Source organism: Bison bison, unplaced genomic scaffold, assembly GCF_000754665.1.
Source record: "Bison bison bison isolate TAMUID 2011002044 unplaced genomic scaffold, Bison_UMD1.0 scf7180017864451, whole genome shotgun sequence".
In the NCBI taxonomy this organism is placed as follows: domain Eukaryota; kingdom Metazoa; phylum Chordata; class Mammalia; order Artiodactyla; family Bovidae; genus Bison; species Bison bison.
This window is the reverse complement of record NW_011495013.1, coordinates 6,075,804-6,087,952: the sequence shown is the minus strand read 5'-3', so window position 1 is coordinate 6,087,952 and position 12,149 is coordinate 6,075,804. Positions and strand designations below refer to the sequence as shown.

The 12,149-nt window shown below is 39.5% G+C and overlaps 1 pseudogene; it reads right to left on the bottom strand.

The window, feature by feature from the left end:
* Positions 1–247: 247 nt before the first annotated feature.
* LOC105002352 lies at positions 248–11,858 on the bottom strand (annotated as a pseudogene).
* Positions 11,859–12,149: the final 291 nt, after the last annotated feature.

Sequence of the window (12,149 nt, the reverse complement as noted above, 5' to 3'; positions counted from 1 at the left end):
GATGAGGCAACTTATCACAGTACAACATAGCAGAAGTTTAGAGCCAATCAGTACATCCCATGATTTCCATTATAGAAAATTGGAAATAATATAAAAACTAACTTTAATTTTTAATTTGACAGTAAAATTTTTCTTAGTTAATCTTTTATTATGAATAACTGTAGCATTTGTTAGGTTGGTGCAAAAGTACTTGGGTTTTCAGACCTTGAACTTTAAATCATTATAACTAGGCACAAACACATTTTTATTACTCAAAATAGAAACCATTACAATTAACACACTTTTGCCAACAAGAAATAAGTTTATTTATTCCTGTAGCATAAAAATCCATGCTTTGGGATTTGATGAACTCTTGGAAAAGAATTTCTGCATCCTGTTGGTTGTGGAAGCATTTTCTCTGCAAAAAGTTGTCGAGATGCTTGAAGAAGTGGTATTCAGTTGACAAGAGGTCAGGTGAATATGGCAGATGAGGCAAAACTTTGTTCCTCGGTTGTTCAGCTTTTCAAGTGTTGGTTGTGTGACATGTGGTCAGGCATTGTTGTGGATAAAAATTGGGCCCATTCTGTTGACCAATATAGCTGCAGGCTTTGCAGTTTTCAGTGAATCTCATAGATTTGCTGAGCATACTTCTTAGATGTAATGGTTTCACCAGGATTCAGAAAGCCATAGTGGGTCAGACAGGCAGCAGACCACCAAATAGTGACCATGACCTTTTTGGGTGCAAGTTTGGCTTTGGGAAGTCTTTGGAGCGTCTTCTCAGTCCAGTCATTGAGCTGGTCATACCCAGTTGTTGTATAAAATCCACTTTTCATCCCACATCACAATCCTATTGAGAAATGATTTGTTGTTGCATAGAATAATTGACAATGAGAGTTCAGATGCCATTTTTTTGTTTGGTCAGCTCAGGAGGTACCCGCTTATAGAGGTTTTTCACCTTTCCAATTTGCTTCAAATGCTGAATGACCATAGAATGGTTGACACTGAGTTCTTCAGCAACTTCCTGTGTAGTTGAAAAAGGATCAGTTTTGATGATGGCTCTCAATTAGTCATAGTTACCTTCTGATGGCTGGCCACTACACTCCTCATCTTCAAGGCTCTCCTTTCCTTTGCCAAACTTCTTGAACCACAACTGCACTATATGTTCATTAGCAGTTCCTGAGCCAAATGTATTATTGAGGCTGCAAGTTGCCTCCATTCCTTTAGGACCCATTTTAAACTTGAATAAGAAAATCGCTCCAATTTGTTTTTTGTCTACATCATTTCCATAGACTAAAATAAATATAAAATAAACAGCAAGTATCAAGTCATTAGTAAAAAAAAAAAAAAAAACATGAAGCAAGAAGTGAGCATTAAAATAATGTGTAGTACAGTTCAGTTGAGTTCATTTGTACAGTCGTGTCTGACTCTTTGCAACCCCATGGACTGCAGCATGACAGGCCTCCCTGTCCATCACCAACTCCTGGAGTTTACTCAAACACATGTCCATTGAGTCAGTGATGCCATCCAACCATCTCACCCTCCGTGGACCCATTCTCCTCCTGCCTTCAATTTTTCCCAGCTTCAGGGTCTTTTCAAATGAGTTAATTCTTTGCATCAGGTGGCCAAAGTATTGGAGTTTCAGCTTCAACATCAGTCATTCCAGTGAATATTCAGGACTGATTTCCTTTTGGATCTCCTTGCTGTCCAAGGGACTCTGAACAGTCTTCTCCAACACCACAGTTCAAAAGCATCAATTCTTCACCACTCAGCTTTCTTTATAGTCCAACTCTCACATCCATACATGACTACTGGAAAAACCATAGCTTTGAATAGATGGACCTTTGTTAGAAAAATAATGTCTTTGCTTTTTAATATGCTGCCTAGGTTGGTCCTAACTTTTCTTCCAAGCAGTAAGTGTCTTTTAATTTCATGGCTGCAGTCACCATCTGCAGGGATTTTTGGATCCTCCCAAAAAATAAAGTCTGTCACTGTTTCCATTGTTTCCCCACCTTTTGCCATGAAGTGATGGGACTGGATGCCATGATCTCAGTTTTCTGAATGTTGAGTTTTAAGTCAATGTTTTTACTCTCCTTTTTCACTTTCATCAAGAAGCTCTTTAGTTCTTCTTCACATTCTGCCAAGAGGGTAGTGTCATCTGCATATCTGAGGTTATTGATATTTCTTTCGGCATTCTTGATTCCAGCTTGTGCTTCATCCAGCCCAGCGTTTCTCATGATGTACAATGCACATAAGTTAAATAGGCAGGGTGACAATATACAACCTTGAGATACTCCTTTCCAAATTTGGAACCAGTCTGTTGTTCCATGTCCAGTTCTAATTGTTGCTTCCTGACCTGCATACAGGTTTCTAAAGAAGCAGGTCAGGTGGTCTGGTATTCCCATCTCTTTCAGAATTTTCCACAGTTTGTGATACACATAGTCAAAGGCTTTGGCATAGTCAAGAAAGAGAAGTAGATGTTTTTCTGGAACTCTCTTGCTTTTTTGATGATCCAGCGGATATTGGCAATTCGATTTCTGGTTCCTCTGCCTTTTCTAAAGCCAGCTTGAACATCTGGAAGTTCATGGTTCATGTATTGCTGAAGGGATTTCTTTGGAAGTAATGATGCTAAAGCTGAAACTCCAGTACTTTGGCCACCTCATGCGAAGAGTTGACTCATTGGAAAAGACTCTGATGCTGGGAGGGATTGGGGGCAAGAGGAGAAGGGGATGACAGAGGATGAGATGGCTGGATGGCATCACTGACTCGATGGACATGAGTCTGAGTGAACTCCAGGAGTTGGTGATGGACAGGGAGGCCTGGTGTGCTGCGATTCATGGGGTCGCAAAGAGTCGGATATGACTGAGCGACTGATCTGATCTGAGCTTGGAGAATTATGAGCATTACATTGCTAGCGTGCGAGATGAATGCAATTGCACAGTAGTTTGAATATTCTTTGACTTTGTCTTTCTTTGGGATTGGAATGAAAACTGACCTTTTCCAGTCCTGTGGCCACTGTTGAGTTTTCCAGATTTGCTGGCATACTGAGTGCAGCACTTTCAAAGCATCATCTTTTAGGATTTGAAATAGCTCCACTGGAATTCCATCACCTCCACTAGATTTGTTCATACTGATGCTTCCTAAGGCCCACTTGACTTCGCATTCAAGATATTTGGCTCTAGGTGAGTGATCACATCATTGTGATTATCTGGGCTGTGAAGATCTTTTTTGTATAGTTCTTCTGTGTATTCTTGCCACCTCTTAATATCTTCTGCTTCTGTTAGATCCATACCATGTCTGTTCTTTATTGTGCCCATCTTTGCATGAAATGGTCCCTTGGTATCTCTAATTTTCTTAAAGAGATCTCTAGTTTTAACCATTCTATTTTTTTCCTCTATGTCTTTGCATTGATCACTGAGGAAGGCTTTCTTATCTCTCCTTTCTAGCCTTTGGAACTCTGCATTCAAATGGGTATATCTTTCCTTTTTTCCTTTACTTTTAGCTTCTCTTCTTTTCACAGCTATTTGTAAGACCTCCTCAGACAACCATTTTGCCTTTTTTACGTTTCTTTTTCTTGGAGATGGTCTTGATCCCTGCCTCCTGTACAATGTTGCAAACCTCCTCCCATAGTTCTTTAGGCACTCTGTCTATCAGGTATAATACCTTCAATCTATTTCTCATTTCCAGTGTATAATCGTGAGGGATTTGATTTAGGTCATACCTGAATGGATACCCCACGTCCAAGATAAGAGAAAACCAAGTAAGATGGTAGATGTTGCAAGAGGGCATCAGAGGGCAGACACACTGAAACCATAATCACAGAAAACTAGTCAATCTAATCACACTAGGACCACAGCCTTGTCTAACACAATGAAATTAAGCCATGCCCTGTGGGGCAACCCAAGATGGGCAGGTCATGGTGGAGAGATCTGACAGAATGTGGTCCACTGGAGAAGGAATGGCAAACCACTTCAGTATTCTTGCCTTGAGAACCCCATGAACAGTATGAAAAGGCAAAATGATAGGATACTGAAATAGGAACTCCCCAGGTCAGAAGGTGCCCAATATGCTACCGGAGATCAGTGGAGAAATAACTCCAGAAAGAATGAAGGGATGGAGCCAAAGCAAAAACAATACCCAGCTGTGGATGTGACTGGAGATAGAAGCTAGGTGTGATGCTGTAAAGAGCAATATTGCATAGGAACCTGGAATGTTAGGTCCATGAATCAAGGCAAATTGGTAGTGGTCAAACAGGAGATGGCAAGAGTAAATGTCAACATTCTAGAATCAGCGAACTAAAATGGGCTGGAATGGGTGAATTTAACTCAGATGACCATTATATCTACTACTGCAGGCAGGAATCCCTTAGAAGAAATGGAGAAGCCATCATGCTCAACAAAAGAGTCTGAAATGCAGTACTTGGATGCAATCTCAAAAACGAGAGAATGATCTCTGTTCATTTCCAAGGCAAACCATTCAATATCACAATAATCCAAGTCTATGCCCCAACCAGTAATGCTGAAGAAGCTGAAGTTGAATGGTTCTATGAAAACCTAAAAGACCTTTTAGAACTAATACCCCCAAAATATGTCCTTTTCATTATAGGGGACTGGAATGCAAAAGTAGGAAGTCAAGAAACACCTAGAGTAACTGGCAAATTTGGCCTTGGAATACGAAATGAAGCAGGGCAAAGACTAATAGAGTTTTGCAAGAAAATGCACTGGTCATAGCAAACACCCTCTTACAACAACACAAGAGAAGACTCTACATATGGACATCACCAGATGGTCAACACCGAAATCAGATTGATTATATTCTTTGCAGCCAAAGATGGAGAAGCTCTATACAGTCAGCAAAAACAAGACCAGGAGCTGACTGTGGCTCAGACCATGAACTGGTCTTAAGACTTAAATTGAAGAAAGTAGGGAAAACCACTAGACCATATGACCTAAATCAAATCCCTTATGATTATACAGTGAAAGTGAGAAATAGATTTATGGGACTAGATCCGATGGATAGAGTGCCTGATGAACTATGGACGGAGGTTCATGACATTGTACAGGAGACAGGGATCAAGACCATCCGCATGGAAAAGAAATGCAATAAAGCAAAATGGCTGTCTGGAGAGGCCTTACAAATAGCTGTGAAAAGAAGAGAAGTGAAAAGCAAAGGAGAAAAGGAAAAATATAAGCATCTGAATGCAGAGTTCCAAAGAATAACAAGAAGAGATAAGAAAGCCTTCCTCAGAGATCAATGCAAAGAAATAGAGGAAAACAATTGAATGGGAAAGACTAGAGATCTCTTCAAGAAAATTAGAGATACCAAGGGAACATTTCATGCAAATGTGGGCTCGATAAAGGACAGAAATGGTATGGACCCAACAGAAGCAGAAGATATTAAGAAGAGGTGCAAGAATACACAGAACTGTACAAAAAAGATCTTCATGACCAAGATAATCACGATGGTATAATCACTCACCTAGAGCCAGACATCCTGGAATGTGAAGTCAAGTGGGCCTTAGAAAGCATCACTACGAACAAAGGAAGTGGAGGTGATGGAATTCCATTTGAACTCTTTCAAATCCTGAAAAATGACGCTGTGAAAGTGCTGTACTCAATATGCCAGCAAATTTGGAAAACTCAGCAGTGGCTATGGGACTGGAAAAGGTCAGTTTTCATTCCAATCCCAAAGAAAGGCAATGCCAAAGAGTGCTCAAACTACCTCACAGTTGCACTCATCTCACACACTAGTAAAGTAATGCTCAAAATTCTCCAAGCCAGGCTTCAGCAATACATGAACCGTGAACTTCCAGATGTTCAAGCTGGTTTTAGAAAAGGCAGAGGAACAAGAGATCAAATTGCCAACGTCCACTGGATCATGGAAAAAGCAAGAGAGTTCCAGAAAAACATCTATTTCTGCTTTATTGACTCTGCCAAAGCCTTTGACTGTGTGGGTCACAATAAACTGTGGAAAATTCTGAAAGAGATGGGTGTACCAGACCACCTGCCCTGCTTCTTGAGAAACCTGTATACAGGTCAGGAAGCAACAGTTAGAACTGGACATGGAACAACAGACTGTTCCCAATAGGAAAAGGAGTTCGTCAAGGCTGTATATTGTCACCCTGCTTATTTAACTTCTATGCAGAGTACATCATGAGAAACGCTGGGCTGGAAGAAGCACAAGCTGAAATCAAGATTGCCGGGAAATATCAATAAACTCAGATATGCAGATGACACCACCCTTATGGCAGAAGGTGAAGAGGAACTAAAAAGCCTCTTGATGAGATTGAAAGAGGAGAGTGAAAAAGTTGGCTTAAAGCTCAACATTCAGAAAATGAAGATCATGGCATCTGGTCCCATCATTTCATAGGAAATAGATGGGGAAACAGTGGAAATAGTATCAAACTTTAGTTTTGGGGGCTCCAAAATCACTGCAGATGGTGACTGCAGCCATGAAATTAAAAGACACCTACTCCTTGGAAGAAAATTTATGACCAACCTAGATAGCATATTGAAAAGCAGAGACATTACTTTGCCAACAAAGGTTCATCTAGTCAAGGTTATGGTTTTTCCAGTGGTCAGGTAAGGATGTGAGAGTTGGACTGTGAAGAAGGCTGAGCACTGAAGAATTGATGCTTTTGAACTGTGGTGTTGGACAAGACTCTTGAGAGTCCCTTGGACTGCAAGGAGATCCAACCAGTCCATTCTAAAGAAGATCATCCCTGGGTGTTCTTTGGAAAGAATGGTGCTAAAGCTGAAACTCTAGTACTTTGGCCACCTCATGCAAAGTGTTGACTCATTGGAAAAGACTCTGATGCTGAGAGGGATTGGGGGCAGGAGGAGAAGGGGAAGACAGAGGATGAGATGGGTGAATGACATCACTGACTCGATGGACATGAGTTTGCCTGAAGTCTGGGAGATGGTGTTGGACAAGGAGGCCTGGCATGCTGCAATTCATGGGATTGCAAAGAGTTGGACACGACTGAGTGCCTGATCTCATCTGATCTGATCTGATACCTGAATGGTCTAGTGGTTTTTCCCTACTTTCTTCAATATAAGTCTGAATTTTTCAATGAGAAGTTCATGATCTGAGCCACAGTCAGCTCCAGGTCTTGTTTTTGCTGACTGTATAGAGCTTCTCCATATTTGGATGCAAAGAATATAATCAATCTGATTTCTGTATTGCCCATCTGGTGATGTCCATGTGTAGAGTCTTCTCTTGTGTTGTTGGAAGAGTGTGTTTGCTATGACCAGTGCCTTTTCTTGACAAAACTGTGTTAGCCTTTGACCTGCTTCATTTTGTACTCCAAGACCAAATTTGCCTGTTACTCCAAGTATATCTTACTTCCTACTTTTGCATTCCAGTCCCCTGTAATGAAAAGGACATCTTTTTTGGGTGTTAGTCCTAGAAGGTCTTGTTCAGTTCAGTTCAGTTCAGTTGCTCAGTTGTGTCCAACTCTTTACGACCCCATGAATTGCAACACGCTAGGCCTCCCTGTCCATCACCAGCTCCCGGAGTTCACTCAAATTCATGTCCATCGAGTCAGTGATGCCTTCCAGCCATCTCATCCTCTGTCGTCCCCTTCTCCTCCTGCCCCCAATCCCTCCCAGCATCAGAGTCTTTTCAGTGAGTCAACTCTTCTCATGAGGTGGCCAAAGTACTGGAGTTTCAGCTTTAGCATCATTCCTTCCAAAGAACACACAGGACTGCTCTCCTTTAGAATGGATTGGTTGGATCTCCTTGCATTTCAAGGGACTCTCAAGAGAAGGTTTTTTAGATCTTCTTAGAACCATTCAGTGTCAGCTTCTTCAGCGTTACTGGTCCGGGCATAAACTTGAATTACAGTGATATTGAATGGTTTGCCCTGGAAACGAACAGAGATCATTCTGTCATTTTTGAGATCGCAACCAAGTACTGCATTTCCGACTCTCTTGTTGACTATGAAGACTACTCCATTTCTTCTAAGGAATTCTTGCTCACGGTAGTTGATATAATGGTCATCTGAGTTAAATTCACCCATTCCAGTCCATTTTAGTTCACTGGTTCTTAAACTGTCAGTGTTCACTCTTGCCATCTTCTATTTGACCACTTCCGGTTTGCCTTGATTCGTGGTTATGTATTATACAACCGGACTTATTTAGGAATATATTTCTATGTCATATGGCAAAGTTCAACAATTCAAAAACTAAAATTATGTTTGCACCAAACTAATGTAAAGCTCTTATTCTCATCATATTTTATGAATCTTTTCCAGGTGTATGTATAGTTTTCTTTAAATTTCTAATTCCAGAGTAGTAGCACTCATGCTACATCCCACCCCCATGTCTGTCAAACTTGGAAACAATAGCATTATTATAAATATAATTAAGTATATATCACACTGAAAGTAAGACAAAGGAAATATCAAGAAACTGAAATGAATCCTCCACAAAAGAGTAAAGTACAAGGGAATAGCACCTGTATTTCTTGACTACCATTAGAAAAAGACAACCTCTACAGGTAACTGACCTCACCTGGTTCTGCTACAAAAAGGTGCAGTTCAAAATTTTCCGAAGATACTACAAAATGTGTTGCAATAAACTTAATCACCATATATTTAAGAAAATCCAGGTGTATGAAAGAAGAATAAATTAAACAAGTAGAATTTGCACTTGAAGAAACAGAATAGAATAATTAGACTCTGCCTTTACAATTAGTACATTTAATGTTTTAGAGAAGCAACATGAGGACTTATACTCTTGGAAATAAAATAAAGTGTATTAAACATCAAAAAGATGAATCTGCTAAACAGATCAAGTCAATGCATGTAATTTTTAAAATTAATTCTTATTAGTTTTAAAGGAAATATCACAGGAAATGGTGGTCACTGGGCTTCATTCTCTTTCTTTTTATCCTTCTTCTTCTAAATTCCAAGTGTCTTTTTTGTTGTTTTGGTTTTCATTATTATTTTTGCCTGAAATTTAAATCCTTTTTATTCATTCATTAGAGAATTCCATAAATTCAGATGATTACCTTGTCTCTGAGAGCTATACAGATATTGGCCCTGTTACTCTGAATTCTGAATGCATAAATAAGCAAAGGCTAAATATAGCAAATTAGACTCAAATGCTTTAGGTTGAACATTCTACTTCCTATGACTACAATACAATTATCTAAATCTTTGATGTGAGCCTCAATTTTAGTAGTCATTAAAGTTCTCCATTTCTTATACTTTGCTTCTGCAGTCCCCTTAAGCAGGTAAGTTACGAAAAAACAGACTCCACTTCAGACTAATTCTCACCTATGGGCTTGGGAAATCTCTATTTTCCTAGCTCAACTGCCCTGCATGCCTTCCTCTGGATTGTATTAACTCGTCTTGTGGAATCCATATTTAGTACAGACTTTGGTACCTGGTCCTCTGGATCCTCCATTCCTACTGCATCTCAACGCAAATGATATCTTCTTCAGTATCACTCATCCATTTAATCCTACTCTCATACCATCACCTGTAGGCCTAGCAGTTACCCCAACTCACTCCTTTCCAAAAAAGTATTCATTGACACTTCCCCTTTTCCAGCCACTACTGTTTGCCTTTCCAGGCTATTCATTTAATCATTTCCACAAAAACTTTTTTTTCTTTGACCTTATTGGAAATTTAAACTCTGACTTCTCATTTTTGTAATTAGCTATCATTGCTTCCCTTCTTTACTTCCTTCTGTTTCATTTAGATTCGTTTAGATTGCATATTCCTCTATCTCCTTCATGCTCCTCCAAACCTGAAACTTTCCTACATCCTACAACCATTCCAACCATTCTCTGCATCTCCACCTGGGCAAATGAGCATTGCCAAAGGAATTTACACATCTAGATCGAAATGATACTATTGTCGATTTTTTTCACCGATACAAACACTGCTTAAACTTCAAAGAGTAGTCTCCTATTCAGCTAATTGTCTTACATTCCACAATAACAATTTCAGATCTTTCTATTCCACCCAGACTTCCAGTCTCTTTTGCTTCACCACAATCAGCAGAGTTATAGAAATCTCTTACTTCCTATAGAAAATAAAAGTCAGAATTTTGGAACTCCTTCAACCTCCCACCACTAAACATAAATACCTCCCTGAATCCTCAGCCATCCTCCTTTTTCCCATGTTTAAAATAGAGGAAACATTTTTTCTCAAGAGCAGCCTAGAACTTTTATTTTCTTTATATTTCCTGATTCTTTAACCCACTCCAGTCCAATGTGTTGAATTGAAAGTGATAGAGACACCTGTGTAAAACTATGCTGCCTAAGGAAACCTGTGGGATCCCAATTCACTACGCTAATTTTTCAGCAGTATGAGCCTTTGCTGTATTATATTCTAATATCTCTTTACTATTCAGCCTTGTTGCTTGGCCCGTTTTTCCTTTAAGACCTAAGTATTTCCCTCCTCTTTCCTCAGTCTGCGTGCATGCTAAGTTGCTCCAGTCATGTCTGATTCTTTGTGACGCTATGGACTGTAGCCGTTCAGGCTCTTCTGTCCATAGGTTTCTCCATACAAGAATACTGGAATGGGTTGCCATCTCCTTCTCCAAGGGATCTTCAAGACCCAGGAATCAAACATGCATAGCTTTTCATCTCCTGTATTGGCAGGCAGATTCTTTACTACTAGCACCACCTAACTGCCTCATGTGACCTCATATATTTCTAAGACTTCAATCAATATCCTCAAAATGAACATTTCGTATTTATATATCCAGCCAAGACCTTTTTTCTGAGTTATAGATACATACAATTATTTGCTTATTTGACATTTACACTTAGATTTTTCAGAAACACTTCAAGTTTCATGTGATCAAAAGTGAACTCAAAGCTTCTTACTTTTCACATTCTCCTGTTACCTCCAAACAGGTCCTCAAGTCAGAACTGTAGAAGTCTTTATTGACACTGTTTCCTAAAAGAAAATTATCATGTCCAATCTGTTTTACTTCCTTTTTCACTGGAAGTCATCATGTCTCCCCATTTCCACTTTTCTCATGAATCTTCTGAACTATCTCAACAGCCTTTCAACTAGTCTACCTTCATTCACATATTTGTTCAATTAATGAGCTAATAATTGAAAGAATGAATGAGTTCCAATTATCCATGTTGAAACAGTTTACTCCCTACCTAGAAATTAACTCCTATTCTATGATCTGGGACCAATTTATTTTTTTGGATGCTTAACAGATATTATCGCCTTTGGTCCTTCTTTTCCCGATACTATGTATCTCTTGGGACTCCTTCTGGATTGTTTCATGAATTTCTCTCTCATAACTTCACACAGTATTACAGTATGAGACATAGGCATTGAAATCTCTATAGTACTAGGATGGGGGCATTCAGTACTTGTCCAGGTCCACCACTCTAAGCTTTAGGATACAATCCATAGGGTCACAAAGAGTCAGTCTCTACTGAAGCGACTTAGCACACACGCATGCCTTCTTATTTCAGAGAAATGAGTTTCAACACCAAGATTAGAGAATAGGTCCAGTGGAAACTGTTTAAGCAAATAATATCCTCTACATAAGTGTCATTTTCTCATCACTTCTAGGGATTTTCTACATAGGTTTATGGAACTGATAATTTACTTGTCTTTCCTATGGAGATAACTGATACTCTTGGCAGAACATGATTCTGCAATTTGGGGATGTGGGATTTGTGTATCTTTGACAATTTGGAATTTATAAAAAAATCTTCTCCTTATCCATGCCTAGCTTCTATAACTGTCTGGTTTTTTTTTTTCTATCTTGATCGGATTATACTGTCCTGAGGCAATTCTTGAAACAAGGGACCTGCTTACCCAGTCCTTCCACCCTCTGATCAATGGATTCATCTCTGAGGCCCACTGTGGTGTTGTGTCTGTGACACCTGCTGGACATTTCATCCACTAAACTCCTGGCAGGCTGTCTTTATATTCCACTGTCCTGCTTGAGTTGTCTGCCTTTATTTACTGCTGGAAGCTTCCTTCGGACATTTTTTCTGGACCTGGGGATGTTAACATTATTCCTTTCATACTGAGCCTAGGTGCTAACATGAAGAACCAATGCATTTTGCCTTTGTTTATTTCAATCTGATTAAAAAGATAATACTTACCCAATACAGAAAACCGTAAGATCTAGAAAAGCACTCAATCACAAGTCACACAACATGAATGTACACATAAACTCACA